Below are 27,640 nucleotides of genomic sequence, written 5' to 3'. Positions count from 1 at the left end.
AGAAGAGCGAATTAAATTTTGAACCCAACTTTTGTAGCTAAATCAATATTCTAAGAGGGCCATGACTGATATTTTAATCGAAATCTTATGATTAGGTAATTGGATTTCTAACCTCACAAGAAGTCATATCTTAGATAGAAAGTTCATGTTTAAATCAACTTATATGTTTCAAGTTGCTTCTAAATTTAAAACACAGAGTCCAAAATATTAAATATATATATATATATATATATATATATATATATATATATATAAAAGGGTGCTTTTGTGAATGTGTCTGTGTTGGGGGAGGGGATGTTTATAGAGGTGATAGTGTAAAAACACTTTGAAAGATCCTTTTCAGATCTGTCTTAAGTTCTGAAATGACTTAATATGCACACATTCTTCCAATGCCTCCACAGGTAAAAATCTCACTATTATTTATCTTGAGCATCAATTCCTAATACTTTTCTCTGTCTCAGGATACAGACAGGCATGCAGAAGTAACTAGATGTCCAACACATGCCAAGGTCTGGAGGCCCAGCATTTCAAACAAAAGAAAACTCGGGTAACACGACTGTTAACCAAGGGCGCCTGAGACCACAGTCACGCGTACCCAGAAGGGTTAACTGGAGGAAAGCTTAGAGAGAGGCTTCCTGGGAGTAGCCTGCGTGAGCAACAGGAAGAAAGAGAGCAAGGACTAGAGCCAACTGGGCTGGTGGTGCCCTGTAGTCCCTCACAGAATGCATTTCCCTTCTTGGGGGGCAGAACACGGCTTGATAGGGAAGCAAACCTGGAAAGCTATGCGTTGGGCAGTCACCTACATCCTGCCTGCCCCCCCCACCCCCCGCCCCCCCACCTCTGTGCATCTGCTTCTTTATTGCATGAAGGCCATCCAGCAAGTTGAAGGCGTGATTATTGACAAATTGTCAGCCTGAATTTGTTGTTGGCAATAACTTTTCATGACATTTCACTCTGAGGCACTTGAGTCTGGGGATGAGGAAACTGGCGGTGGGAGGGCATTATCCCGTGGCATTGCTTCTCAATGAGAAATGGCAGGTAGAAGAGGGAAAAGGAACATTCATGTGACTCCAGTCCTTCCCACCCCAGGAGCCATGAGGATCCAGGGGAGAAACTGGTTCCACCTCCTAGAAACCTCTGCCCTTCTCCAAAGTTCCTTCACCAAAGGATCCCTCACATCCCCCACAGGAATGTGTGTTGTTGGGCCTACAGTTCATGTGGGCAACCTGGGACTGAGACCTGAAGTTACATTTTTTGTTTTGTTTTGTTTGCCATTTCTTTTGTATTTGTGGAAGCAGATGACTCAAATGCCCAGGGCCGGGGCCCTTATTCTAAAGTTGAAACCTGTACCTTTGTGCCCCTCCTTTTCCCTTCCTCTTGCTGGCCTGGTTGGGGGGGGGGGGGGGAGTGGCCAAGGGGCTGGACTGTCCTGCAGATGGAGGAGCTGGACCAGCTGCTCTGGGGCAGCTGCTGTGCCTCACCCCTCTTTAACAATAATCATGAAAATTCAATTTCAAAATTTCTGTCTTTAACAATTTCCCAAGGAGCCTATGAAAGATGCCAAAAAAGAAGTCTTTTTTCAAATGGTCCTGTCCTGGCAGCAGGCGGGCCCTGGTCAAGTTGCCTCCGACGGTGCTTCCCGCAGCAGTCCAGGGGATGGTGGCCCGGACAGACTGCTGTGCCCACTTGGACCGAAGGAACAGCTCTTGGCAAGTGGAAAGTCAGGTTAAGAAGCTGGGGAAGGCAACTAGCCCTTCTGTCATCCACACTGCCCCTGGAGCACAGCCAGGCTAGTCCTGGGGGTGGAGCTCAGAAGCAAGTGGAAAGTTCTCACTCTTTAATCTTACAATTCCTCACTGACTTTCTTCTCCTCGCTCAGCTCGCCAAAAGGAAAAATATTTCTATATCAGCAAGTTCCCTTCTGTCAAAAAGCTTCCCTTAACAGCTCTTTCTCCTTTGGGTGGAGAAGTCAGCTTCTGGGTCAAGAGGAGGCTTTCTCAAGTGTTTTTAAGAAACTCAACAATAGATGCGCATGCGCGAAGCGCTCCTCGGCTCCTCCGCCCATCGGGATGGGAGCTCTGACGGAGGGTTGCCAAACATTCTTCAGACCCAGCCTCAGAGTGGTGTTTTTCGGTCCTCGGCCCCTCCAAAAATTTAACACGTGATTAGTACCAAAGATGCCCCCCAGTGGAATCGATGGAAAGAATACAACATTTCTTGGAGATTCTAGGTGGGAGTCAGGGTGCCTGACTCCTATGGCCTTCACCACTACTACTACTACTACTACTACTACTACTACTACTACTACTTCTTCTTTTTTGTTTGTTTGAGAGAGAGAGATCGCAAGTAGGCAGAGCAGCAGGCAGAAAGTGGGGGAAGCAGGCTCTCCGCTGAGCAGAGAGCCTGATGTGGGGCTCCATCCCAGGACCCTGAGACCATGACCTGAACGGAAGGCAGAGGCTTAACCCACTGAGCCACCCAGGTGCCCCTGGCCTTCACTTCTTAATCATGTATGACCATCTTCCTAAATACCAGCTTTCTTTCCTATGAAACCACTGGCTCCTCAGCATACCTGGTACTTTTGCTCCCTTTCCTTAAATTTTTATCCCTTGCTTTTTTTTCCTCTGGGGTCCTGAGCCAAATTCTCAGAATTAAATCATGATCTCACAATGCCATGACAAGTTAACAGGACAAATGGGGGCTGTGCTGAAAATACATGATATGGAGAATAAGTGTTACAACTGAATGCAGCTGCAAAGTGGCACTTTGGGGTATCAGCACTGAATTCCACATTTTTCTATAGGCTTCTATTTATTTGATTTTCAGGATCCACTGATTCTAATAGATACAAATTAAAACTGATGTAAATTAGAGAAATGTTAAAGAAAGACCCAATTAAGCCCTTTTGGACTGGCAGCCAGCATATCTTATATAGTCTATGATTCTTTAGACAGACTCTTTCATACCACTGGAAACCTAGATAGGCTAAAACCCAAAGCCCTTCTTCTTGGTCTTTAATTACAAACCTGGCAGAGTGGAACAATGTACCAATTCTAAGAAAATCAATCAGTGCTTCCTAGCCATAACAAATCAATAAAAACAATTAACTGGAGAAATAATATTAACAACATGCCCTTGTTACCATCAGACAGAAGTCCCTAAGAATTTTGAAGCTTCCTATAACGCATTTTATTTTACTGCTTTACAGCCTGGTTTTGTAGAATTTCTGCTCACGTGATGCCTAAAGTTGTTTCCTGAAAGTGCAATGTGAATGAGTTTTACAATCATTTTATACCATGGTCTCAGATTAACTGTGTCTCTAAGGCTTTGAATATGTCTACTTGTGTGGACATCCAATATCCTTTTCCCCTGTGAAGGAGCCTCATAGTGTAGCAGAGAACACATTAGACTAGAAATGCCTAGCAGGATCTAAGTTCCCAATTTAGGCATGTAAATAATAGTTTGTATGTAACGCAGTTCAAGTTTTGGGGCTTCAGGGTTTACATATAGAAAGTAAAAAGCTAGGACTAGGTCATCTCTTAGGACGCTCTCAGTCCCTATATTCTGTAGTCCTGTAACATACTTGTGAACTTTCAACCTTAGAAAAGATCCAGGTCTACGAGTTACTGAATAAAGTATTTCATTATCCTTTCAGCAAAAGTTTATACAGAAGATTGACAAATGATTTTTGTTTTTTTCCTAAAAGATCCTAAATTTGACTAGAGGAAATCAAGCGAAGAGACTTGGCATTGTTTTCTTGCATACAAATGAACCATTGTCTTACTCGTAAACTTCTTTTCCTTTTCAGATCCAACTCAGAAATAATGTTTCACTCAAGCTAAGACTTGTGGTTTAGGAGATTCTGGTCTGGCTTGCCACATTTTAAGACTTCTATCATCTCTTTTCAAAACCTGAGGAGGACCCATTTCCTGTTTGATAGTTCCTCATGCTTTGCCAGCCTCCGGGTCTTTAGGGAAGCTTGCCAAGAGTCCCCGACTGGGAAGGACAGTCTGAGTTCATCATAGAGAATGAGCTGGCCCCACAGTTGTAGTGACTCATCAACCTGGTTGCCCACTTTGCAATGACAAGAACCACACCATCTAGTTGAAGGACCTGTGTGTTAGCAAAGTGCAGTCGGATCACCCGGCAAAATCCACTTCAAAATAATCTCTGATCTTCCCTTTTACTGGCTGTTTTGAGAACAAGAAGGGAAATTATATTCTGAATTATATTTTGTTTCTTAAAAATTAAGATTAATTAACAGATACTTGGCTTTACGTCCATTCTGTTCTATGAATTTAGTGGTGATTACAAAATGGTCAAAATAGGTCACAGCAAAATGAACATTCAAGATTAGGTTAGAACATACCTCTGAAATTTGAAATGAATTGGTATTCATTTTTGGAATGTCAGTTACTACATTTCTATAATTCATCATTTTTTTTTTCTTGGCTTAGAGTCAAGATGAAAAATAATATTTAGGCCAAAGACATTGTTTGTTATATAGCCATTGCATTTTAAAATGCAAATCCACTCTCCCCTCACCCTTGCTTCATCATTTGTGCGCGTCATGCTCACACATTCACACACACACACACACACACACACACACACACAGTACCCACAGGCTGGAGAAAGCTCTTTCAAGACATCTAGGACCCAGTCATGTATGAGGTAGAGGGGAAAATTAAAGGAGGGGCAGAGCAGCAGCAGCACTAAGAGTCATTGGTTTCGCTTCACAAAAAATCATTATATAGTACAGAGGTATTTTTAAAAGCAAGTATTATTATGATTAAAGAATATTTCCTTCTAAATTATTACAATTCCCGTCTAATTTCAAGTCACATATAGGAGCCATTTTAAGGTATTTTGTATTACAATCTGTCACCAAAATGCAACTAGTAAAGTCTTAAAATGTGTATAGGTTTACCCCATGGGGAATTAAATTTTAATTTATATGACTTTCTATTGTTGTGGAACTTTAGGACAAGTTAGTATTTGATATTAACATGGAAGAATATGCTGTAGCTTTTTAGCTTTAATGTGCATGGCTCTAAAATAAAGTGTACCTTGCTTTTTTCCTCCCCATATTCTTTTGTTATAGTATTTTTGTGATGTTGTTTTTCATGTGCACATTATTTTTATTAAGTCACTTGATAAAAGATAGAATACGTAATAATAATAATAATAGCCCCGTGCTTTTCTTCTAGTTTTATTATTTCAAGTTAAGCAAAAATGAACACTTTTCTTTCAGGAAAAAAAATATTGAGTTTATTTTTGAGGCAAAAATCATTATTTAGTTATGGTATTTTTTCCCCTAATAGATTAGCATTTATGATGGATCTTATTTCAAAGCTGATTATTCTCAAAGAAAAGCAGAGAGTTATTAGATATTCCAAGTAAATTATGTTGTTTAAAAAGTATTTTAATACATTATTCAAATTCTCAGCTATTGGAAAGGGAAAAAAAAAAAGCAGTATCTGTTCCAAATGTGAATTTTGCGGTTTGAAAGACCTTATAAATTCCAATTTCATTAGGACAGCAGTAGAAATCAGTATCAAAGGCATACACAATTTAGAACTCCCTCAATTTTTTTTTTTAAACTTTAACTGTGATAGGCATCTCTGCAAGGTAGGTTTTAACATATTTTTTCCTGATTTTTTTCCCTCCTTTCAGTAAGAAGGATAAGCTTTTAGAGTACCCAGTCACCGTGGTAACTGCCAAAAAAATTCTCCTGAAGTTTGAAGAGGTCAGCTAGCAGGGTCAACAACTCTGGCCTCTCTCTGAGCTCGGTCTAGCATGCCCCAGCCTGCGGTTGGAGTGTCAGGCCAGATCTGACCCGGGGAGGTGGACTATTCTGGCTCTGATATAAATTTTTTGAGTCAGTTCATGGCCTGGACTCTCCAGGTGGCCTCCAAAATCTATTTTGACCCCCTGACCCTGTCTCACGGAGGCATAGCATCCACCCTAAGTAAGGATTTAGCCGGGAATGACAGCTCTCCACTGAGTGTTATTGGGGACAGTATAAACAGTTTGGAAAGCAAGGAAGGAGGTGTGAGTGCTAGAAATCATTACAAGCACATTAAAAAACAACCCAAGGAATCATCCTTTGAAAGTTTAAAATATATAAAGAAAAGTTTAAAATATATATTTATTACGTAATTTTTATGTGATCTGGAGGATTTTTTTAATCTAAGAGAAGTTTTGAATACCCAGTAAACCATGAATCTTTCTCCTTTTATATACTCTGTTACAAATACGCAAATAAGATAGCCTGACTTGCAACAAAATAGGCACAGCAGAGATGTAACATATACAGAAAAAGAAGCTAGTTATAAAAAACATTAATAGAGAGTTTCTAGGGCTTTAAATACTAAATTATATCTGTGTGTCTTGATATGTTTAAAATGGGAAAATGAGGAACCTTACAAAAACAAGTGTCTGGAATGGAGATACACCCTGCACCACAGGCCAGGTACCTTGCTATTTTGTAAAACAAATAGCCAGTATACCTATTTGGATACAGATGAGATTAAAAATTATAAATATGGAAGGTTAGATCTTAAAGCACAAAAGGGGGGAAAAAAAACAATAAACTAATAGTGTCTCTGAATTAACTCTGTATTTTCAATAGTTTAAGATACCAAAAGCTTGAAAAATAAAAATAATTTATATAGATTATCAGTGATTCTTTTTCTTCCTTTTTTTTTTTTTTTTTTTCTCCAGGATACCACCCTGAAAGTTGTATTTTCTCCAGGGAAGTAGAGTTCTCTTTGAGAGTTCTAGCCTGTGAACTCAGTATGTAAATGTGGTCATCAAGCAAGACGGAGCTGCCAGGAGGAAGATTTTGAACGTTTCTCTTTCCTAAAACCCTTCCCAGCATTCCTTCTTCTAGGGGTGCTTCACTCGAAGTCTTCCCCTTTCCCAGCACTGCTGAAAATGGCTCCCAAGCTACACTGCAGCAGCTAAACCGATTGTACTGTGAAGTTGTTGAACTGGCATTTCATCTGAATCCTTTGTAAAAATTAGATTTTCAGTAGGGGTGAGTGTTGTTTTGGGAGAGGGGAAGGAGAGGGGGAGGGGATGAGCAGTTTATATACATATATACTCTTTGTGTTTGAAAGCCTCTGTGTCTTGGCTTCTCACTATGTTAAATCCCTATTATAAAACTTATCTTCACAAAGCCTATTATAGTATTCTGAGAACAAATTGGACCATGAATAACTTAGTTGGAAGTGTAGATTATTTTCTACTCAGGGAAAGTTAGAGATGACAACAGCTTAACTAAAAGAATAGTGATTAATCTTAAATAGATGGATTTCAAAGTTTCACTCTTGATAAAGAGTACCTTTGATATTTCCCCTCTTCAGACTCATGTTTCCACTTTCTTTGTATTAAGAATTGTCCTAGTGATTACACTGTCCATCTAATACAGCATGACTCTGACTGGTGATCTTTTTCTTACAGGTTGTTAACCTGTCAGAGAGGTGAGCAGAAAGACACTCGTCTTCCTATTGATTAAATGTATGGTTCCAAAGTGGTACCTGTGCTAGACGTCAGACTCTCTGTGAGAAGTAGTATCTGGCATAAATCAAAATTTCTCAATTAGATAAAATTATTATTTAAAAACATCTTAATTTGTTTAATGCCCTACAGCTTACAGAACACTTCTTAATTCATAATTTTGTTTGATCCTTGGAAGACTGTTATGATATAAACAAATAACATTAATCTCATTTTACCAAGGAGGAAGCTGAGTCACTTACACACTGTAATCTAGCTGATAAGTGGAAGAACTGGGATACCAACGCAGATTCTCCTAGCTTCTACCTGATCTTTAACAAAGCATTAATAATTCTAAGGATAATCTCTATTTTGTTGAGCTTTTTTGTAACTGTTTTAAATAAATCAATTTTTACTGTAAAAAAAAAAAAAGATTCTCCTAGCTTCTGGTTTAAGTGATTAACCTGTAGCAATAGGCATTTAAATTCCTTTTGTGTCCTACACCCCTGAAAATCAAGATTTTGTATTAAGGAGCAAAGTTTTTATATTTTGCAGATACAGAAGTTAAAGGACCTGATTGAAAAAAAAATTCTATTCACTTAAAAGTAAATGTCGTGAATTAGTGTTTTCCCTCATGCATGTGTGTGAGTATCAGTAGTCTTTCAGAGGGGAGAGTCTTAATTTCTAAAAGCCAAATGTGAGCAGCCTTATGTAAACTAACAACTGCCTGGAATTTTTTAAATGTCCTTGAAAACCATAAATTGTTTCAAAGTAGAATGTAACAACAAATAAGGCTTTAGAAGCATGTTCTGCCTATGAAGTACTCAAGAGCATGGCAATGATCAAGTTCTAGACTATTGTAAGTGAAGCTTCCCTTTTTTCCACCCAGTTTCACTGAGATAAAATTGACAAAATTGGAAGATACTTAAAATATATGTCCTGATGATTTGATAAACATAAACATTGTGAAAGTGTTCCTCCTACCTGCTTCATTAACACATTTATCACTGCATGTTTATCTTTTTTTGTTGTTGTTGTTAAGAACATTTAAATTTTACTCTCTCACTCTCTCTTTCTTTCTTTTTTTAAAGATTTTATTTGTCAGAGAGAGAGAGAGAGAGAGAGCACAGGCAGGGGGAGCAGCAGGCAGAGTGAGAAGCAGGGTCCCTGCTGAGCAAGGAGCCCCAAAGGAGACTCGATTCCAGGATCCTGGGATCATGACCCAAACCAAAGGCAGACACAACCGTAACCGACTGAGCGACTCAAGCATCCTTAAGTTTTACACTCTTAGCAAATTTCAATTATTCACTACCATTTTATCAGTTAGAGTCACCATGTTACCCATTAGATCCTGAGCCCCATTTTCATCTGGTGGCTGAACATTTCTAACCTTCTACCAACCTCTTCCTAATTCCCTTACTTCCCAGTCTCTGCCCTTCTAGTTTTTATAGACCAGTATCTTTTACCATCTTAGCAAGTTGGATAAACAAAGTTGTATAGGACTATTTTTGTTTCCCTTTGGTTTTTATTCTTCATATGAAAAAAAAAGTTTGCAAAATAATAAAGAAAATGTTTAGTTGAATTGCCATTGCTGTAAGCTATCTAAACAAACAAATCAAGAAATACAAAAAGATGCTGCCATGTGATTATTCTTGGGTTTTTAATTGCATTGTTTTAATTATGTAATGAAGGCAGTGTGGAAGTTAATACAGAAATTATTTGTTTATTTCTTAAATTGTATGCACTTAAATTAGTCATTTTATATATATTTAATTAAGTTTTTGTCCTTAAATTATGCTAGCAGCCAGACAAATCCAGTCAAGCTTCTGGGATTAGATAAAATGAAAAAGTATCCAGAAAAGGAAAAGCCACTGTTCTAGCTGGATGTTGCATTTGTCAATCTGTATCAATAATGACAGATATGATAACCTTCTTGTGCTAAGGTTTGTCAATTAACATGTGACATCAGACCAAAGATTATTCATTTTGACTTGGAGATCGATACTCAAGATTCCAAATTCAAACTTCCACTGTCTTCTCTACTAATTTGCAAATTAAGAAGTGACAAAATAAGGGACTCTCATATTAACACTAATATGTTTGTTTAGATGGCTTTGCAATTTTTAAGTTTCTTTTAAAAGATTTTATTTATTTGACAGGCAGAGATCACAAGTAGGCAGAGAGGCAGGCAGAGAGAGAGAGGAGGAAGCAGGCTCCCTGCTGAGCAGAGAGCCCGATGCGGGACTCGATCCCAGGACCCTGAGATCATGACCTGAGCCGAAGGCAGCGGCTTAACCCACTGAGCCACCCAGGTGCCCCTTAAGTTTCTTATTATGTTACCAGTTTCATCTAGTTTTTTCATGTGTGTCTTTAACATCCTTCACTGTCCAAAACAGGTTTCCTTCCTCCTACCTCTCCTCCCTCCCTTCTTTCCTCCTGGTCTTCTTTACTCTCTCCTCCTTCCTTCCCTCTTTTCCTTCCTCGCCCCTCCTTCTGTTACTCCTCGGTTTTTGGGTAATTTTGTTTTAAAATGTAGAGCAGCTGGGTGTGCCCCGATGGCTCCGTCCTTGCGCGTCTGCCTTCAGCTCGGATCTGATTCCAGGGTCCTGAGATCAAGCCCCCACTCAGCGGGAAGCCTGCCTCTCCCTCTCCCACTCCCTCTGCTTGTGTTCCATCTCTCGCTGCGTCTCTCTCTGTCCAATAAATAAATAAAATCTTCAAAATATTTTAAAAGAAAATGTAAAGCAGCTTGGGCCTTATGGGGCTTATCTAATGCAATCTGATGCCAAACTGATAAGCTGCACAAGAAATCATTTACTTCAGTTAAACTTGTAACAAGTCAGAGAACCCTGAAGTATACTATCAGTGGTTCTCTGGCCACCAAAATTCAATCCTGAGCGAACAACTTTTAATGTTATAGATTCTGGTAATTTTCCTCTTGTGCTGTCTTGATACAGTCTTTCTAGGTCATTTAAGCTATCAGATAGTTTTCAGGTAAACTTCTCATGTTGCAAAAGAAGATGAAGGAGGAGGAGAATTATTTTAGGAATCTGAAAAGAAATCTTGTCATATTTATATGTAAGTACATAGAAGCACATGGAAAACATTGAAAAGCATAAATAAAAATCAGAGATTCCTCTTTTTTTTTTTAAAGTCATCCCTGCCCAATATACTGTGGTAGCAAAGATGTGTTCCCGCCCTCCCTTCTTTCTCCTCTCCTTCCCTCTCGTCCCCCTCTTCCTTCTCTCTCTCCCTTTCCCTCTTTCTTTCTCTCTTTCCCCCTTCCTTCCTTCCTTCCTTCCTTCCTTCCTTCCTTCCTTCCTTCCTTCCTGTCCCCTTCTTTTTTTCTTTTCTTTCCTTTCCTTTTCTTCCTTCTTTTCTATCCTCTTTCTTCTTCTTCTCTCTCTCCCTTTCTCCCCCTCCCCTGAAGTTGTGATTGGCCTGGACAGATTAATATAATTTTGACAAAATAAGATGTTACCCTAAATACTACAAGAATTTTTTCTGGTGACATTTTTAAGTAAGTTGACCAGGCATAAAATGGTTCTTAGGGAAGCAAAAGTAAATATCCATCTAGTAGAAGAATCACAGTGCATAGTGAATAATTCAGTCAACTATTTCAGTATTAGTTTCTATAATATCAGATTTGACCCTGTCTCTCAGTATTATAAATATATCTCATTTATTTGAGTGCTGATGGTATAATTCATAATTGTGAGTAAACTGTGTGACTCTTGACCTTGGGCTTCTGTGTTAGAGCCCTACACTGAGTATAGGGGATACTTCAAAATAAACTTAAAAAAAAATTGACCTATTTATTTCTAGAGATAAAGAGAGAGAGCACATGAGCCGGTGGAGGGGGGGGGTTGCAAAAGGAGACAGAATCCTCAAGCAGACTCCCCACTAAATGTGGATCCCAGAACTCTAAGATCATGACCAGAACCAAAATCAAGAGTTGGCTACTTAACTGACTGTGCCACCCAGGTGCCCCAAAAATAAAGTCTTAAAGACATTAAAAAAAAAAAAAAAAGAAAGAAGGATTGGAACCACAAAGTACAAAAAACCCTCAAGATTTGGGCCACGCTATCCAGAGAGGAGAAACTGGCATGTGTACAAATGTCTTTTCAGAATAAGCTTGGTAAAAGTATGAACAAACAGCTATGAAAATACAGAATAGCCTAGAGAAGCTTGTTGGAGACAGTGGAGGATTGAAGGAAGTATGGGTAGGAATATGGTAGAAAGACATCGGGCCATATTCCAGGTGGAGGGGAAAGATAGAGAAATGAGATTGTACCAGGGTGCTGTGGAAACATTAATAGATTTAAGATAAAGTTTCTAGAATAACATAAAATGGGGCTGAATATTACCTATTTTAATAGGCGGATTCATAGCTTTATTCACCCAGGAAATAAAGTCCTTATAAGTGTCATGACATTTTACCAGCTATAAAACCTTTCTTTTAAAGAGAATTTAAAACCAATGAAAAAGAATAAGTCTGAGGAATCTAGTGTTTCTCACACCAGATTATTCCTGGATCTGGGTACTTCTGTGTTCCTCAGTATCCTCATCTGGATATCTATTTCTCATATTTGCAAAGTAACATCAAATATTAAAAAGAACAATCTTATGGAAAATCAATTATAATTTTTCAAAGATATTTTGTGGGTCACTTCTTATATGCCACTTGCTTCCAGAGTTCCATTATAGTTACAAATAAACACTGAATCTTAAAATGTATTTTTAAACGAATGACTCTTCAGCCTAAGAGAAGAAAAAAAAAAATCATTTTTAAAATTCTGCATTCAGAAGCTGTACATTCATGCTTATGCAAGTGAATGAAAGTTTAGAAATATATTTAAATATGTTTAAAAGCCCACAGAGATATCTTGCAATCAGGAAGTATCAGCAATTGTATGAACAACCTCAGAATCTTCAATAAAAAAATAGTAAAAGGCAAAGAAGCAGGGAATAAAGGCACACTGCATACATTCTAGAAACATCAGAATCATCATGTAATAATCAAAATAGAAAACTAATACAAATGTTTTTGGTGGTGGTTTAACACACAAGAATCTAGGAATAGAATGTTGTTAAGTGTCAATCTTCCCGATAAGAAATCTCAAGTCAAGTGGAGACTAAATTCTAGATCTAAGGCTTTGAAATGAGGCCCAAGGAATATTTTACAGGGGAAATGGGTTGAAATGTATCAAACATCAAATTAGAATGAAATATGAGGCAAATACTATGAATGGATGCAAGGGTTTTCAAGGGTAAAAGAAACATTCTTTCTTATCTATAACTGGCTAATCAAGTTGGATAAAGCACTGGTTAATTGTCCAGAACCACATATTTAATTTCAATTCAACTTTGCTCTACTACACAGCCTCAGACTATAGCCCTGTCGTAACGGAAGTCTTTCACTTATAGTCTCCATTCAGTCAGTACATAAAGCTTTTGAGTGTTCATAATGGACAAGGCACTATGTAAGTCCTATTGAAAGAAGGTGTTAGGGTGCCTGGGTGGCTCATTTGGTTAAGTGAGTGACTTTTGCTCAGGTTATGATCCTGGAGTCCTGGGACTAAGTCCCACGTCGGGCTCCCTGCTCAGCGGGGAGTCTGCTTCTCCCTCTGACCCTCTCCCCTCTCATGCTCTCTCTCATTCTCTCTTTCAAATAGATAAAATCTTTAAAAAAAAGAAAAGAAAAAGAAAAAGGTGTTAAAATTAAAAGGGAAAGGTGTTATATCTCCTGTCCTCAAAGATATAAACAATATTCATATTTAAGAGCTCCAACTAAAGCAAATTATTAACATTGCAGTACCACTTAAGGACTGCTTGTTTGCAAAGCTTCTCCTTTATATTTATCATAGCTGTATATCAGATATCCCTGGTACTATAATTCTAAACTCGACTATGGTACTGCAAACAATATAGAAGTTTACAGAAGTAGAAGTAAAAGTGGTATGTAGAATTGGTAGAAGTTCCCATTGTCACTTCTCTGGAAGCATGCATCCTCCCAGATATCCGATAGAAAGATGTATATGTGAATGCTTGTATGGAAAGATAAGCAGACAATGGTTAGATGATAGGTAGACGATCGATAGATGATAGCAGTTAAGTACATAGACTCTGGATCTAAACAGTCAAGGTTTGAGTCCCCCCTCTACAACTTATGACATATATGATCTCAGTTTTCTCATCTGCAGAAGCGGGGATGACAGCAGTCCTATCTCCATGGGTTACTGTAAGGATTAAGTGAAATTCTATTTGGACTGCTTACAGCCGTGCTTGCTACATAGTAAGCATTTTATAAGGGTTAGGTACTCTTATTATTAGCAATACACATATATGCTAAGGATTTTTATCAAATGAAATTTTATTACATATATTTTCTTACTTCATAATATGTCAAGGGGAACAGACTTATAACGTGGATATCTGTTTCACTCTTTGTAACTGCTGCATAATATCCCACAGTCGGGTTGGGTCAGAATGTCTTTTACCATTCTCTTATGGATGGTCGTTTAGGTCATTTCCAGGTGTTTCTGCTTCAAAGCAGCTGCTAATATCTTATCCTTGAAAATAAAACAAGGGATGCAGAAGGGGCAGTTACATAATATACCCCCATTTTATAAACAATCACAATGAGGCTCAGGGAAGTTTGGTAAATCGCATAAGGCCATATAGCTAGTAAGTAACAGAGTTCAGAGGAGAACTTGTTTAACACAGTTGCACACTCTCTTACCTCAGATTTTCCCATGTGATAAAGAACAGCTTCACAAATACAGTGGTCCTTATGTTTTAAGAAGACATTAAAAAAAAAAAAAAAAAAGAGCTTTCTTTCTGCAATCACCAGGAGGGAACCACAAGCTAATGTGTGGCCAAAGTGGGTGGGAGTAGGGAGATATAAAGGAATGTGCTCAAAGGTTAAATAAAATAGCCTGACAAGGTCCTCACTACTAAAGAGAATATCAGATTTATGTTATTAAATGTTTAAATGGTTTGAATCTTAAATGTTTAATGTTTGAAATCAGGATAAATAAAACATGATGATGGGAGTAGAATAGAGAGGATGACTTGTTATTTGACTATTTGCCAGGATATTGTTTGAAAAACTGCCACATTTGACTTCTGGTCTTCCTGGATGGTACACCTCCATTAACGTGGATTCTGGTAGGACTGATACCTGTGCCCTGCTGTACCCAAATTGTTTAACCTATCACACTCTGCAAACAATAGTAAGATAATCCAACTTCATTAATACAAATCCATATAAAAGCCAATGAAATTTATATATATATATATAAATATATATATAATATATTTATATATATATGTTTTATATATATATATTATATATATATATATATATATATATATTTTTTTTTTTAAGAAAGAGAGGACATGTGACTGGGCATGGAGGGGGTGCAGGGGCCAAGGGAGAAGGAGAGATCAAGCAGGCTTCACGATCCCACAACCCTGAGATCATGACCTGAGCTAAAATCAGAAGTCCGACAAGTCTGACGCCTAACCAACTGAGCCACTCAGGTGCCCTTTTTTTTTTTTTTTTAAATTTGACAGAGAGAGATCACAAGTAGGCAGAGAGGCAGATAGAGAGGTGGGGGAAGCAGGCTCCCTGCTGAGCAGAGAGCCCAATGTGGGGCTCGATCCCAGGACCCTGAGATCATGACCTGAGCCGAAGGCAGAGGCTTTAGCCCACTGAGCCACCCAGGAGCCCCAATTAAATTGATTTTAAGTTATTATGATATTAGAACATTTGGGCCATCTATAATATGATGGAGCCTCAGCCAAGTAAAGTCCTCTCTTGTTCAAGCGGGATACTATGGTATAGGGACATGAAAATGTGTGGGGGCTGGGGGGGAGTGCCTGGGTGGCTCAGTTGGTTAAACATTTGACTCTTGATTTTGGCTCCCATCATGATCTTAGAGTCCTCGGATTGAACCCCACATCAGGCTCCTCACTCAGTAGGGAGTCTGCTCGAGATCCTCTCCCTCTGCCTCTCCCCCATTCTCACACATGCTCTCTCTCTCTGATAAATAAATATTTAAAAAAAAAAAAAAGGATATTTGCAGGGCTCATTGTGGGAATACTCTCAGCCCATGTTTCTGGGATGCGTGGGTGGCTCAGTAGGTTAGGTGTCCGCCTTCAACTCAGGTCATGAGCTCGGTGTCTGGGATCGATTCCTGCATTGGGCTCCTTGCTCAGCAGGGAGCCCGCTTCTCCCTCTGCCTGCCACTCCCCCTACTTGCTCAGTCTCTCTCTAACAAATAAATCAATAACATCTTTAAAAAAAAACAAAAACAGGGATGCCTGGGTGGCTCAGTTGGTTGGACGACTGCCTTCGGCTCAGGTCATGATCCCGGAGTCCTGGGATCGAGTCCCGCATCGGGCTCCCAGCTCTGCGGGGAGTCTGCTTCTCTCTCTGACCTTCTCCTCGCTCATGTTCTCTCTCACTGTCTCTCTCTCAAATAAATAAATAAAATCTTTAAAAAAAAAAAATCTTAAAAACAAAAACAAAAACAAAAACAAAAACAAAAACCCTCGCATTTCTGGAGCACCTGCCTGGTTTAGTCAGTGAAGCGTGCAACTCTTGATCTCAAGGTTGTGAGTTCAAGGACCATGTTGGGTGTAGAGATTACTTAAAAAACAAAACAAAATGAACAAACAAAAACCACCCACATTTCTAATTCCAGCAATATTTGGCATGTAAGAACAGCGGACAGATTTTTTTCTAGTCTCATATACAGTGTTATACATGTGTTGCTGGTCTTGCTATGCTCCCAACATTGGGGAAATATGATGAAAAAAACTAGAAGATTTAATTTCTGACTTTTATTCCCTGCTAGGTCATTTAATGGACATTAGGCCTGGGGCAAAGGACCTTCCCAAGTTGAAATCTCTTCTTTATAAAGCAGGGGCAATGTGTTTGTTTTGTTGGGAAATAGGTAGATTCATTTTGTTGATGTTTATCTGAAAGTTTGAAGAAGCCTAAGAGATGCAAATTGTAATATTTTACTGCAATGAGAGAAATGCTAAAATTTAGAGATGTGAAGGACATAACATAACTTTAAAGCAGAGAATGGGAAAAAATGACGCACCATGGCTTTTTCCAGATACATTTCTTAGATAGCGCTGTCTGTTTATTTATCAGTCTGTTTACCTTCTCTGCCTCTGTTTCAGAGTTACGATAACATATAAGAGGCTTCTAAAAATACTTATCAAAATCAGTTGGACACAGTGCAGCGATTTAACTCCTAATGACAACCACCTCTAACTATGAATGACATATAATAAATTATGTTTGAACTGGATTTTCAGCTGCAGATCTGTATTCCGCCACCCAGACAGGCCTATAAAGTTGCACTTGTGGCCTTAATCCCACTTGGATGTGTGCCCCGCTGCCTCTACTTTCCATCATTCTGGTGCTTTAGTCTTCTTGAATAAGTGAACAATCTTTGTTTCTGTACCTTATTAGGCCAAAGACCATAACAGCTAGTGATGGCATCGGCAAGCCCTGCGGGCAGGATTCTCCGCAGACCCAGCCAACCTCCAACAAACCCCTTTTTATACTCCTGTTTCTAGGAAGAATTATGATGGCGGTGCCCTGCTGTTGATCAGTCAAATCTGTGGTAGGCCTAGAGATAAGTCCTGTAAGTGTGGTGTACTGTAAAACAGCGGCTCCCATTCATTAGTAGCTTGTGTGTAATAAACCACCAAAAAAGGGGGGTGGGGCGGGGCAGCAGCTGCAGCGTGCAAGGGCAAACAACGCATCTCATTCTTGGGAGCCAAAACTTTGTAATTTGCTACTGGGCAGCCTGCTCTGGCTGACATTCTTTCTGATAACATAGTAGTGCCCTATCTGTATTTACAGTTTGACTACTCACCCCAGAGAGTCCATGTGGTAACTATGTATATATATATATATATATATATATATATATATATATATATATATATATTATAACAGATCGTTAGTAAGGAAGACATGAAAATAATGTCCAGCCGGCTCTGGCAAACAAAATTGCGGAGTTAAAGAGACATTGTCCTCCACCAGCTGATAACCTTACAAACATTTATGTTAGCCATTGTTTTGAGAATACTGGCTTTATAAAGATGATGCTTCAGGAGATAACCAGCCAACATGCACCCAGTGGGAACAGTTCTTCGGGATGAATTATGTTTCTTTGGAAATACGTTTTTTAGACATAAAAATGTTCATCAAATAGAAGGGTATTTGTGGGATGCTTTTTTTTTTAAAAATTAAAAATAGTCAATAAAAGGATAAACTCAATTTTATTTTTTGGCTAATTAAGGATCTAAGAAACACTAACTTTGCAACACTACTACAAATTACTTATCTGCCTAAACCAAAACGTAGGGGGCAATTTAATTGTGAGAGGAAGACAATATACCTGATGGGGAAAAAAACAATGAGCACACTCTCAATAGACCCTTTTCATTCAGGATGGGTTAACCTAATAAAAGGGAAACACACTTGAATTTGCTCACCACTGCTTAATGAGAAGATGCAAAAATGCTGCAGTTTCTGTCATAAACTCTTTCTTTTTAAGTCCAAAGCAGGTGCATGGCATTGTGATATCAACACTGTACTTGTTTCTCATCAGCCCCCCACCGCTCTTCCAAATGGGAAGGGACTACTGTCCATTCTAGGCATTTTTTCTTTGCCACTAGGGATTCAGGGTCAGGAGAGGGGCTATAGACCTGCCAGTTGTTTTGGAATTCTTGCAGGTGTTTAAGACGCAAAGGATTCTTTTCCGAGGCACATCTGCATTTGTCATATGTCATTTGTGCTAAAGCCTGTGGTGTTTTTGTTTGTTGGTTTGACAGATTGACATGTAACGGCCAGGACCATCGGGCGGCTGTTCCCCACAAAGTCATTCTGATGGCTGGAGTTCTCTAGAAATCAACCGCCCTGAATTACCCATGATTTTTCTCTGCCCTTCAAAGGAAAATGTGTTGTTCTGATGTTCTTTTGGCTTTTTGTTTGCTTTCCCAATTTTTTTAATGGTTACATTGTTTTAAATTCGAAGTTCAGATGAAAGAGGGACTTTGATAGGATGGTAATAGCCGGAGTTTTCAAAACCAACCCGTCCTTAAAATTTGCGCTGAAATTGTTCGAGAGATTTGTGGCATTTAAATATAGATTGGAATGTCATAATATTTAAAAGAATAAGAGAACGCCTTCATGTCAGGGAGGAATAAGGGAACTTGAGAGAGGGGAGAACCACAACTTTTAAACTTTTAAATATTCTTAAACACCAAAATAAAGTCCTCGTTTTATTTTTGAAACCTCTTTTCCTTTCTCATATCAGCAATTAGTTTCCATATAGGCCTGTGTCTTATCAGTCATGTTACCACCACGCCAAGTAAACACGTGTGAAAGCAAACTTTAGTGCGGTGTCCTTTGTTGACGACGCGACCTCGGAAACTCTTATTAACATTCTCCAGACATAGGTAGTGTGTCACAGACATAAGAGTTCAAAGCTCACACTTCAAGTGTTAACTTTATCGTTGAGTAAGTTTCTGAATTTTTTAGGCTGCCGCGTCAGGCTGTTGCCCCGTCACCGCGGAAGACCTAAAATAACAAATGAATACCAAGTGTTAACGAAGCAGAAGCAGAATGTCACAGACCCGTCCGGAATACCACTTTGCGTTTACTCGATTGACCTTCACATGAACATGCCTCTCCCCTCGCCTACATAATACCGCTTTGCTGGAGGGAGCCATTCCTTTCGCGGGAGAATCTCCGCTTGGGTGTCCCAGTCGTCCGGCTGGTGTCCGCGCCACAGGTCCGTGTGCATACTCCAGTTTCCATGGAGCCCTGCCCTGGGAGAAAGAGGAAAGGCAAAACAAAACAAAACCGTTCCAGGCCTGGTAGTGGCTGGCTCAGAGCTGGCCGAGGGAACCTGGAAACAGCACATCGCCATGGTGTGGGTGCGAGATTATTAAACACCGAAGCCACGTGGCTAACTGTGAAATGGGAAAAGGGCAGCTGCTTTCCCTGTGATAGCGATAAGTCACGTTCTGGGTATTTGAGACAATTTAATAACATGAATCTCATGTATTAATTTTTTTAAAAAACTTTCTGTAATAAGGATTCCTGCCCTTTGACCTCCATGGGAACTTGGGCTAAAGGGCATAGGAATGAAACATACTCAGGTTTTGACTGTTTGCAGTTAGGTTGCCAGATTCAGCCAAAAAAGAAGGAAAAAAAAAAAAAAAAGAATGAATCAGTTATTTAAAATTTCAATTTCTATTTAAATTTTAGATAAACAACAATTTTCCAGTATGATATTGCATGGGACTTCCTTACACTAAAAAATATTTGTTATTCATCTGATATTCAGGTTTAACCGAGAATCCTGTTTTTTCTTTTTAATCTGGCAACCCTATTTGTAGCCATTTGATTAATGACAAATTCATGACCCAAAACCTCACAGTTTGAAGGGCTTAGGGTGTTTTTTTTAATTAGGTTTTATTTTCCTGGGGTTTATAATTTTCTTAAGAATTTCTGTTACCTATTTAGAGTAATGGGATTAATTTAATAGCTGTTAGGATTGGGCACCTGCCCAAATGCTCCATTTATTATCTTACTTAATCCTCACAGCAACCAGAGGAGGCAGATGATGATAACCCCATTTTGCAGATGAGAAAACTGAGGCCCACAGACATTACATAATTTTTCCAGAGTTAGAAGTAATAAGTATAAGAAGTAGGACTGGAAACCAGGTCTTTCAGCTTCCAGGCAGAGGACTGTCGGGAAAGGACTCTTCCTTTTATCTGCACTAACTTTTTAAATGGGGAACTTTGTGAAAATCACAAATAATGGTGGAATCTGCTAACTACAATCCATAATGATCAGTGTCATATTGCTAGTCTCTTGTCAGTATGTGTCCTTTCTTTCTTGCTGATTTCCAAGACTGTGTCAGTGTCTCCTATTTCTTAGTATCTTCCATTAGATAAGTAGTGACATAATTTTATAATGTTACATTAAAATGTCATTTTAGTTAAAATAGTTTGGATTGAACCAAGTGTGTCTTCATTATTATTCCAAACTTAAAGCATATTGTCACAATAACCCTCACTCGGTCAACAACCTCTGACTCTATCTGTCCATCGTCTGTATATTCTGTATTGTTGCACTTCCAAAGTTTTACTTGCTTTATAAACTCCTCACAAAGCTCGAACATCAGCATTTCCCTTGCCAAAATACCAAAATAGACACAATTAGTGCTTCCACGCCGCATCCTTTCTTGCCTTAGATGGGCCAGCGCCATAAAGTATTGAATTTTAGGCTCCTCTCCCCCTAAAGATACTTCAACCTGTGTTTACCTTCACCTGCGGTGACTTGTATGATGTAAATACTGTTACACAATGACGCCTTTTCCCTTAGTCCTTTTATGGTTCTTTGATATTACTTAGAAGGTGATTACATAGCTTCATTTATTTCTTTGAATGCATAGGTTTCATGGTCATTAAAATAATCACAGACTCATCAGCTCTCCCCATGCTTAAATAAGATCAATACAAACCAGAACAAGGGGCTTCTTCACTCCTCTGTTCTGAGATTTCTCTTTTCCTTCTTTCACTCCCCCTCTCCCTCTACTCTAAATCCTTCCCCTCTTTCCCTACCCTCAAACCAGGCATATAGGAAAATACAGTAATTTTTCCTACTTCTTTCTGTAATGGGTCACAATGTATATTCACCTATTTTCCAAGACACAGTGAAGCTTTGCCTTCACACAAACTGTTAGAAGCAGCAGTAGCAATTTGGGTGTTTGCTAAAGAAAAAAAAAAAGAAGAAGAAGAAGAAGAAGAAGAAGAAGAAGTCTGCTAGCCTTGCCTTACAAACCAGTTCAGCAATGAAATGGTTAATGGGATGAGTAAAGGCTATTTTTAAGTCTGGCTCCACTCTCTGATGCACTCTTGAAAATTCACCCTGTACTGCAGAAATCCTAAATTGCAGTGCCCTGCACCCCACTGAAACTCTTCAGTCTGCTGTAAGTAAGCCTCAGCATGGGCAAGATTGGGGGTGAACAGCTGGAGGAGGGGCTCAAGCCCTGGGCCTTTGTAATGGAGGGGCGAAACACTGAGATCCTGCAGAGAAGGAACACAGAAACCCTCAAGGCACAGAGAAATAGACCCAGACAAAAGCCCCGTTACATGGTTGCAAATCACCCCACTGCTGTTATTTTATTTATTGTGGTCTGCAGGAGGATTGTTTTCTCTCTGCAAAATTTTTAAGCTTCATGGGCTTTTCTCCTCCACAACAGCGGTCACTTATACCACAGTGCCACATAGAGACCGTCTTCACCTTCGGTTTTCTTAAGGAAAGGGGGGAAAATCTTGCCTAGTCAGGAGGCAACAGACTGAAATTGGTGAATTTCTAGTGTTCCAGTTCTTTTCCCGGGATGACAGATTGAAATACTGTGTTTTTAAAATACTGGCTTATATTGGGTCTCTTGGTGTGATTTTGCTCTGTGTTTTTCTGGCTTTATTTGATTATTTTTCTTAAAGATGACACCTGCATTCATGCTTTTGGACTTAGGTTTATTTAGATGTGGGAAGGAAAGACAAGGCAACAAAAATTTTGTATTGAATCAATTACAGCTATATAAATGAGTAAACATTTTTCTCCAGCAAAATACATTTTTTTTCCAGTTTCAAAATTGATAGAAATACCATCCTGTCACTGAGGCCAGACATACGTTTGGGTTTGAGTTTTTTTTTCTGTTGGAGGGTTATGAGAGGAGGAAGGCTGACAGAAACTGTTATTTTCAAATCTGAAGGGAAAAAAGTGAGTGCCATTCTCTTTTGTACAAGCTGTTTCGGGTATTTGCAAAAAGGGGCTCTTGCCTCCCTGCAGAGGGAGGGAGAGAGGCCCTGGAAGAAAAAGCAGCTTACTTCTCTGTATAGAAATATGTGGCTGACTTTGGTAAACATTTCTCTACAACTGAGCCAGAGCTGCAAGCTATGCCCCTGGGGAGCTGAGGAGGAGAGAGCATCACTTCCCTGTAACCAGAGCAGCAGAAGGCCTTTATTGTCACGATTGGGAAGTTAAAGGGGAACTTACAATAAGTGTGCTCAATTTAAGAAAAATAAAAAAAAGTGAAATTTTCCTGTGACAAATCCACAGAGGTATTTATAAGGTGTTTGAGCAGGTAATTAGCACCCAAGCCAGGTTTCAGGAAATAGTTCTGGTCACCTCAAATGAAGAATATATAATGAGCTGAAGAGCTTGATTTTCAATGGATGATTTACCCAGGACAATAGGCCAAACAGAACCGGGTAAAGGGTTTACAAATGGTAACTTGAGAAGCAGTAGGCTTCCTTCCTGGGAGCTTAATTCTGTCCCCTTCTTCTTGTGCCCTGTCCCTTCTCTTCAGCGTCTCTTCTTCCATCACAAATACACACAAACCATAAGTTTCCTTGAAAGATTGAATGGAGTCCTTAAAAAAAATTCTGTCAAAGAAACATGGAGCGTATACAAAAAATACAGAGTAAAATGTGTCTGTTGGCGTCTACATCTGGAGTACCTTGGCCTGAAACTTTGGAGACTGCATTTTAGCTTCCGTGCTGAGGGAGGTTGTAGAGTCTTTCCCTATTGGTCTCTTGCACTGAATAACAAGTGAGGCTGAAAAGATAACTTATTCTTTCCCAAGGCTGTTCCAGGACTGACAATACCGGGAACTGCAGATGACCATGTTCAAAATGGTTCAACATTTAACCGACATCGTTACATGATTTTGTCAGTTGAAGAAGGACTCCTCCTACCACAGGCTCGACAGTTTGCTCTGCTGCAAGCATTAGTATTTCTAGTAACATAGTAAAAAAAAATGCCACAGTAACTCTGGTAACAAAATGAACACTAGCAGTTACCTTTCACCTACTGAGCCTCTTGTATACGGAGAGGTGAATTTTACTTGATCATCTAAAATGTTTTCATGATTCTTATTTTGCTCATTTACGTTTAAGTTCTCCCCTACCTCCCAGTTACCTTGGGCACACATTGAAGGCTAAAAGAAGATAGCTTAGATGTCATGTTATAAACTAGGAAATAGATTTACAAAGTTCAGCTTACTGTCCAAGATCACTTAGTGTCACAACTTAGACCAAAATCAAGATTTCCTAATTTCTAATTTTGACTGCCCCCCCCCCCCAGGGCATTCGACCATCTTCCTATGCGGTTAATAATATATGAGAGCTGCCTAAGAATACCAATTTCTACTGAGGCATGTTCTCTGTCATTAAGTGCTCCAGCAAACTGTTAATTAAGATTGTTTTGAGCTGTTTACCAATTTAGGTGATGTCAGATACTTCTTCTCTTGGATTCTGTTAGCCTCTTGGGATGGCAGAAAATTCTGTTGATTCTGCTGCCTGCGGTTTGGCCATCTGTTCTAAATCATGATTGCGGCTCCCATTTGGAAATCCACAATCTGACACCGTTACCAGAATTGTACATTTAAATGCATTAGGCTCTGTGAGAGTCACAAGTCCTTCATAAGATCCCCTCAATTTTATAGGATGTCCACAGAGAGTGCTAAATTTTAAAGTTGAGGGGTATAGTGAAGAAGTTCTACTCTTGTTCTCCTCGCTAGGCATTTTGTTAAAGAGGTCTGAGATAGAAAATAAAACATTGGAAGGTACAGTGTGATTACTAAGCACAAAATGGTCAGGAAGGGTCAGAAATAGGAATGAAATCATAGGTATTTCAGTCAGGCTTACAAAGTTCTCCCTCAAGGCACCCTGGAAATGATCAACACGATTCTATGTGCATTGGACTATGGAAGACTTTCGAGAAGTATTCTGTCTTAATATAAACATTTAGTTAAAGAAACAAATTTGGATGTCACATTTTGCAATTTCCAGAGTTAATTCGTAGTTCCTTAATCTTCCTAATATCCTTTATCATTTGACTTAACTATTAAGCCCTTAAGGGTTAAAACTTCTTCTGATATAGTGAGTTAATACCAAGAAAATATGTAGAACACTGTCGGATACATAGTAAGTGTTCTGTAAATGTTTGCCATGATTATTCATTTGTTCATGTACCATTTACTGGGTGTGATTCTAGTCACTGGAGACTCACTAAAGGAGAGTCTTTAATAATGAATGAGGTCCTGCCCTCAGGGAGTTTATAGTGACCTGAAAGAGGCAGGTAAGTAGGTTATGACACAGATACCCAGAATAGTATACAGAAGATGTTGTGGGAACACGGGGCACCCGGGTGACTTAGTTGTTAAGCATCTGCCTTTGGCTGGGGTCATGATCCCAGAGTCCTGGGATCTAGCCCTGTGTTGGGCTCCCTACTCAGGGGGGAGCCTGTTTCTCCCTCTTCTCCTACCCCTCCCCCTGCTTGTGCGCCTGCTCTGTCAAATAAATAATCTTTAAAAAAAAAATTATGTTGCGGGAAACAGGAGGGACAAGCAGATTTCCTGCGCCCACCCTAGATTTGCTAAATCTCAACATTAAACTCCTCAGGCAATCCCAAGGTAGCCTGGGGTGTTTCCCTAATCTCAATTAGGCTGGAAGAAAATTTCTGGGAGAGCTATTCTAGTGGGGTTGGATTCTGGAAGAATGGACCCAGGCTGAGGGAAAGTTGTTCAAACAAAAGTAGTTAAGAGCCTCTCTTATTTGGAGACCTGCTGGTAGGTGGGTGTGGCTGGAGGGAAGGACTTGTGGGAAAGGCTCTTCGTGAGCCTGCCTGAGCCATACAGGTAGGATGACCACAGGTATCATTACACACATTAGGATACTTCTGAGAATAAAAGAAGGTGTTATTAATAATTATGTGGGAGAGTAGTTACCCTCTGTAGGAGATGATGCAAGGGGGCACACAAGAGCTCGAAAGAGATCTCCGGGGTCCTTCAGAGTGCAGCTGTGGAGTATTGCCCAAAGTGATGGCCGCCATTGAAGAATGGAGCAGGCTGGCGACAAGATGAGAATCTGTACCTCAGAGTTCTTCCTGCTGTCTTGCCAATGGGATATTATTCTGAGTGAAATTGTCAATTTTGGAGAATAGTTCATGTTTATACAATTTGAGTATGTCATGGTTATTCTTTTGTTTTTCTTTTAAGATTTTATTTATTTATTTGACACAGAGAGAGAGAGGAGGAAGCAGGCTCCCTGCTGAGCAGAGAGCCCGATGCGGGGCTCGATCCCAGGACTCTGAGACCATGACCTGAGCTGAAGGCAGAGACTTTAACCCACTGAGCCACCCAGATGCCCCTCTGGTTATTCTTTATAAGGATCCTAATGTAATGCTGAAAATGAATTTAGCAATTAAAAATCAGATGTAAAGGTGACAGTCTGGGAAATCCACGTGCTAGCTAATAACTGGTCCTAGAATACCATAATTTCATTTGTGGAATAATACCCACATTCACTCATTCATTATTTAGTAAACACCTACTATAATTTCTTTTTAATTTTTAAAGATTTATTTATTTATTTGAGAGGGAGAGAAAGAGCCAGCACTGGGTGGGGGTTGGGGGGATGGGGCAGAGAGATAGGGAGAGAGAGAATCCCAAGCAGAAGCCTCACTGAGTGTAAAGCCTGATGCTGGGGTAGACCAGGACCTGAACCAAAATCAAAAGTCATACACTTAACTGACTAAGTCATCCAGGTGCCCCTAAATACCTACTATTTACTATTCATTCCTTTAAGTACTGGGAAACAGAACGAACAAGCAGATGAGGTCCCTGTCTTTATGAAGCTTACATTCTAGCAGAAGAGATAGACAGTAATTAAATAAATATGTAATATAATTTCAGATATTGTTAAGTGTCGAGGAAAAAATCCAATCAAGATAAGAAGCTAAAGGATTAGAGAGTGACTAGTAGTCATGGAGATGGCATTTTAATTAATTTGGTTATAGACAGCCTCCTAGAATGGCACTGCATGCAGTGAGGGAATGAGCCGTGTGACCACCTGAGGTTCACAGTTCAAACAGAGGGAGAGAAAGTGCAAAGGCCCCAAGGTAGGAGCAAGCTCAATGAGTTGGAGAAGCAGAAAGAAGAACCTCATCATGCTTCTGATCAGGTGACTCTGAACTACACGTCATGGCCTACAAGGCTTCACGAGTTCTGGCCTGTATCCACCTATCCCTACCTCCTAAGTTTGGGATGGAGCTATGGCCTATATGTGGACAGTCCTTGAGAAGTGTGAGGGAATCCTGGTAAGTCAGCTTTCCTTAACCTGAGTCTTCTAACTCTGTTATTTTGAAAAGCATTTTTTTTTTTTTTTCAGGAAAAAGAAAATAATTCTAATATTGAGCATGTATAATCTACTGGCAGAGTGCTTTACGAATGTCATTTATTGAAGCCTTACACCAGCCCTTGTGGGATTAGCAATATTGTCACCATTTTGTAGATGAGGAAACAAACCCAAAGAGGTTAAATAACTTTTGCATGGTTAGATTCTATTAAAAGGTGATTTCAGATCTTTTTGCCACAAAATGTCTTTCAGTTCTGTGTAGCCATAAGTAATATGAAATAGGGTATACCGGTAGTACACTCTACCTAAGCATTGGTTCCTGACAGCAGCTCCAAAGCACAGTTTATAGGATGGTACCTTTTTTTCTGCATGAGGAAATCTCAAAGACTAGTATATAAACCTTGTACAGAATGTAATATCCCATTTCCTCCCTCAAAAGTAGCCCATAATAAATAAGAAAGCCAGATTTTAATTCTGGTGCTGTCACTAATTAGGCCTGTGACTGGGTGTGTCCTTTGGTCCATCTGAGTCAAGTTTTCTGATCTGTAAAATGGGTGCTATAATTTAAATCTAGCAAAAGTGCTTTGAAATGGGAATTAAATACACATAAAAGGAATTACAACTTTACTGTAAATATATTTGGCCAATTTAAAAAAACTGCCCTAGTGAATGAATGTTGGGCTCAATTTCCGAGGTTGGGAATATTAAAGCATACATAAACACAAACAACTGTTGGAGTGATAAATAACTGTAAATTTCTCTCTGTTAGCTTAACAGGCTATTTTCACCCTTCATTCCTTTTCATCTTTGAACTTGAAAGTCTCTATAAAGAAAGATGACTTCACCTGGAGCTTGTATTGCTGCAGGCGGGTTATCCAAGACA

At 39.3% G+C, this 27,640-nt stretch overlaps 1 long non-coding RNA gene across 5 annotated transcripts in view; it reads left to right on the top strand.

Annotated features, from left to right (window-relative positions):
* LOC132012016 (uncharacterized) overlaps nt 1-19,257 on the top strand; it is a 129,970-nt gene extending 110,713 nt beyond the window's left edge. For 3 of the 5 annotated variants that reach the window (XR_009402502.1, XR_009402500.1, XR_009402498.1), the window contains one exon: nt 6,727-14,776. This is a non-coding gene — a long non-coding RNA (uncharacterized LOC132012016). Of the gene's footprint in view, nt 1-6,726; nt 14,777-19,078 lie in introns of those variants that run through there. The other 2 variants (XR_009402503.1, XR_009402499.1) reach the window with 2 other exon arrangements.
* Nucleotides 19,258-27,640: the final 8,383 nt, after the last annotated feature.

This window comes from Mustela nigripes, chromosome 2 (genome assembly GCF_022355385.1).
Source record: "Mustela nigripes isolate SB6536 chromosome 2, MUSNIG.SB6536, whole genome shotgun sequence".
Classification (NCBI taxonomy): Eukaryota; Metazoa; Chordata; class Mammalia; order Carnivora; family Mustelidae; genus Mustela; species Mustela nigripes.
This window is presented reverse-complemented; position numbering and strand designations above follow the sequence as displayed.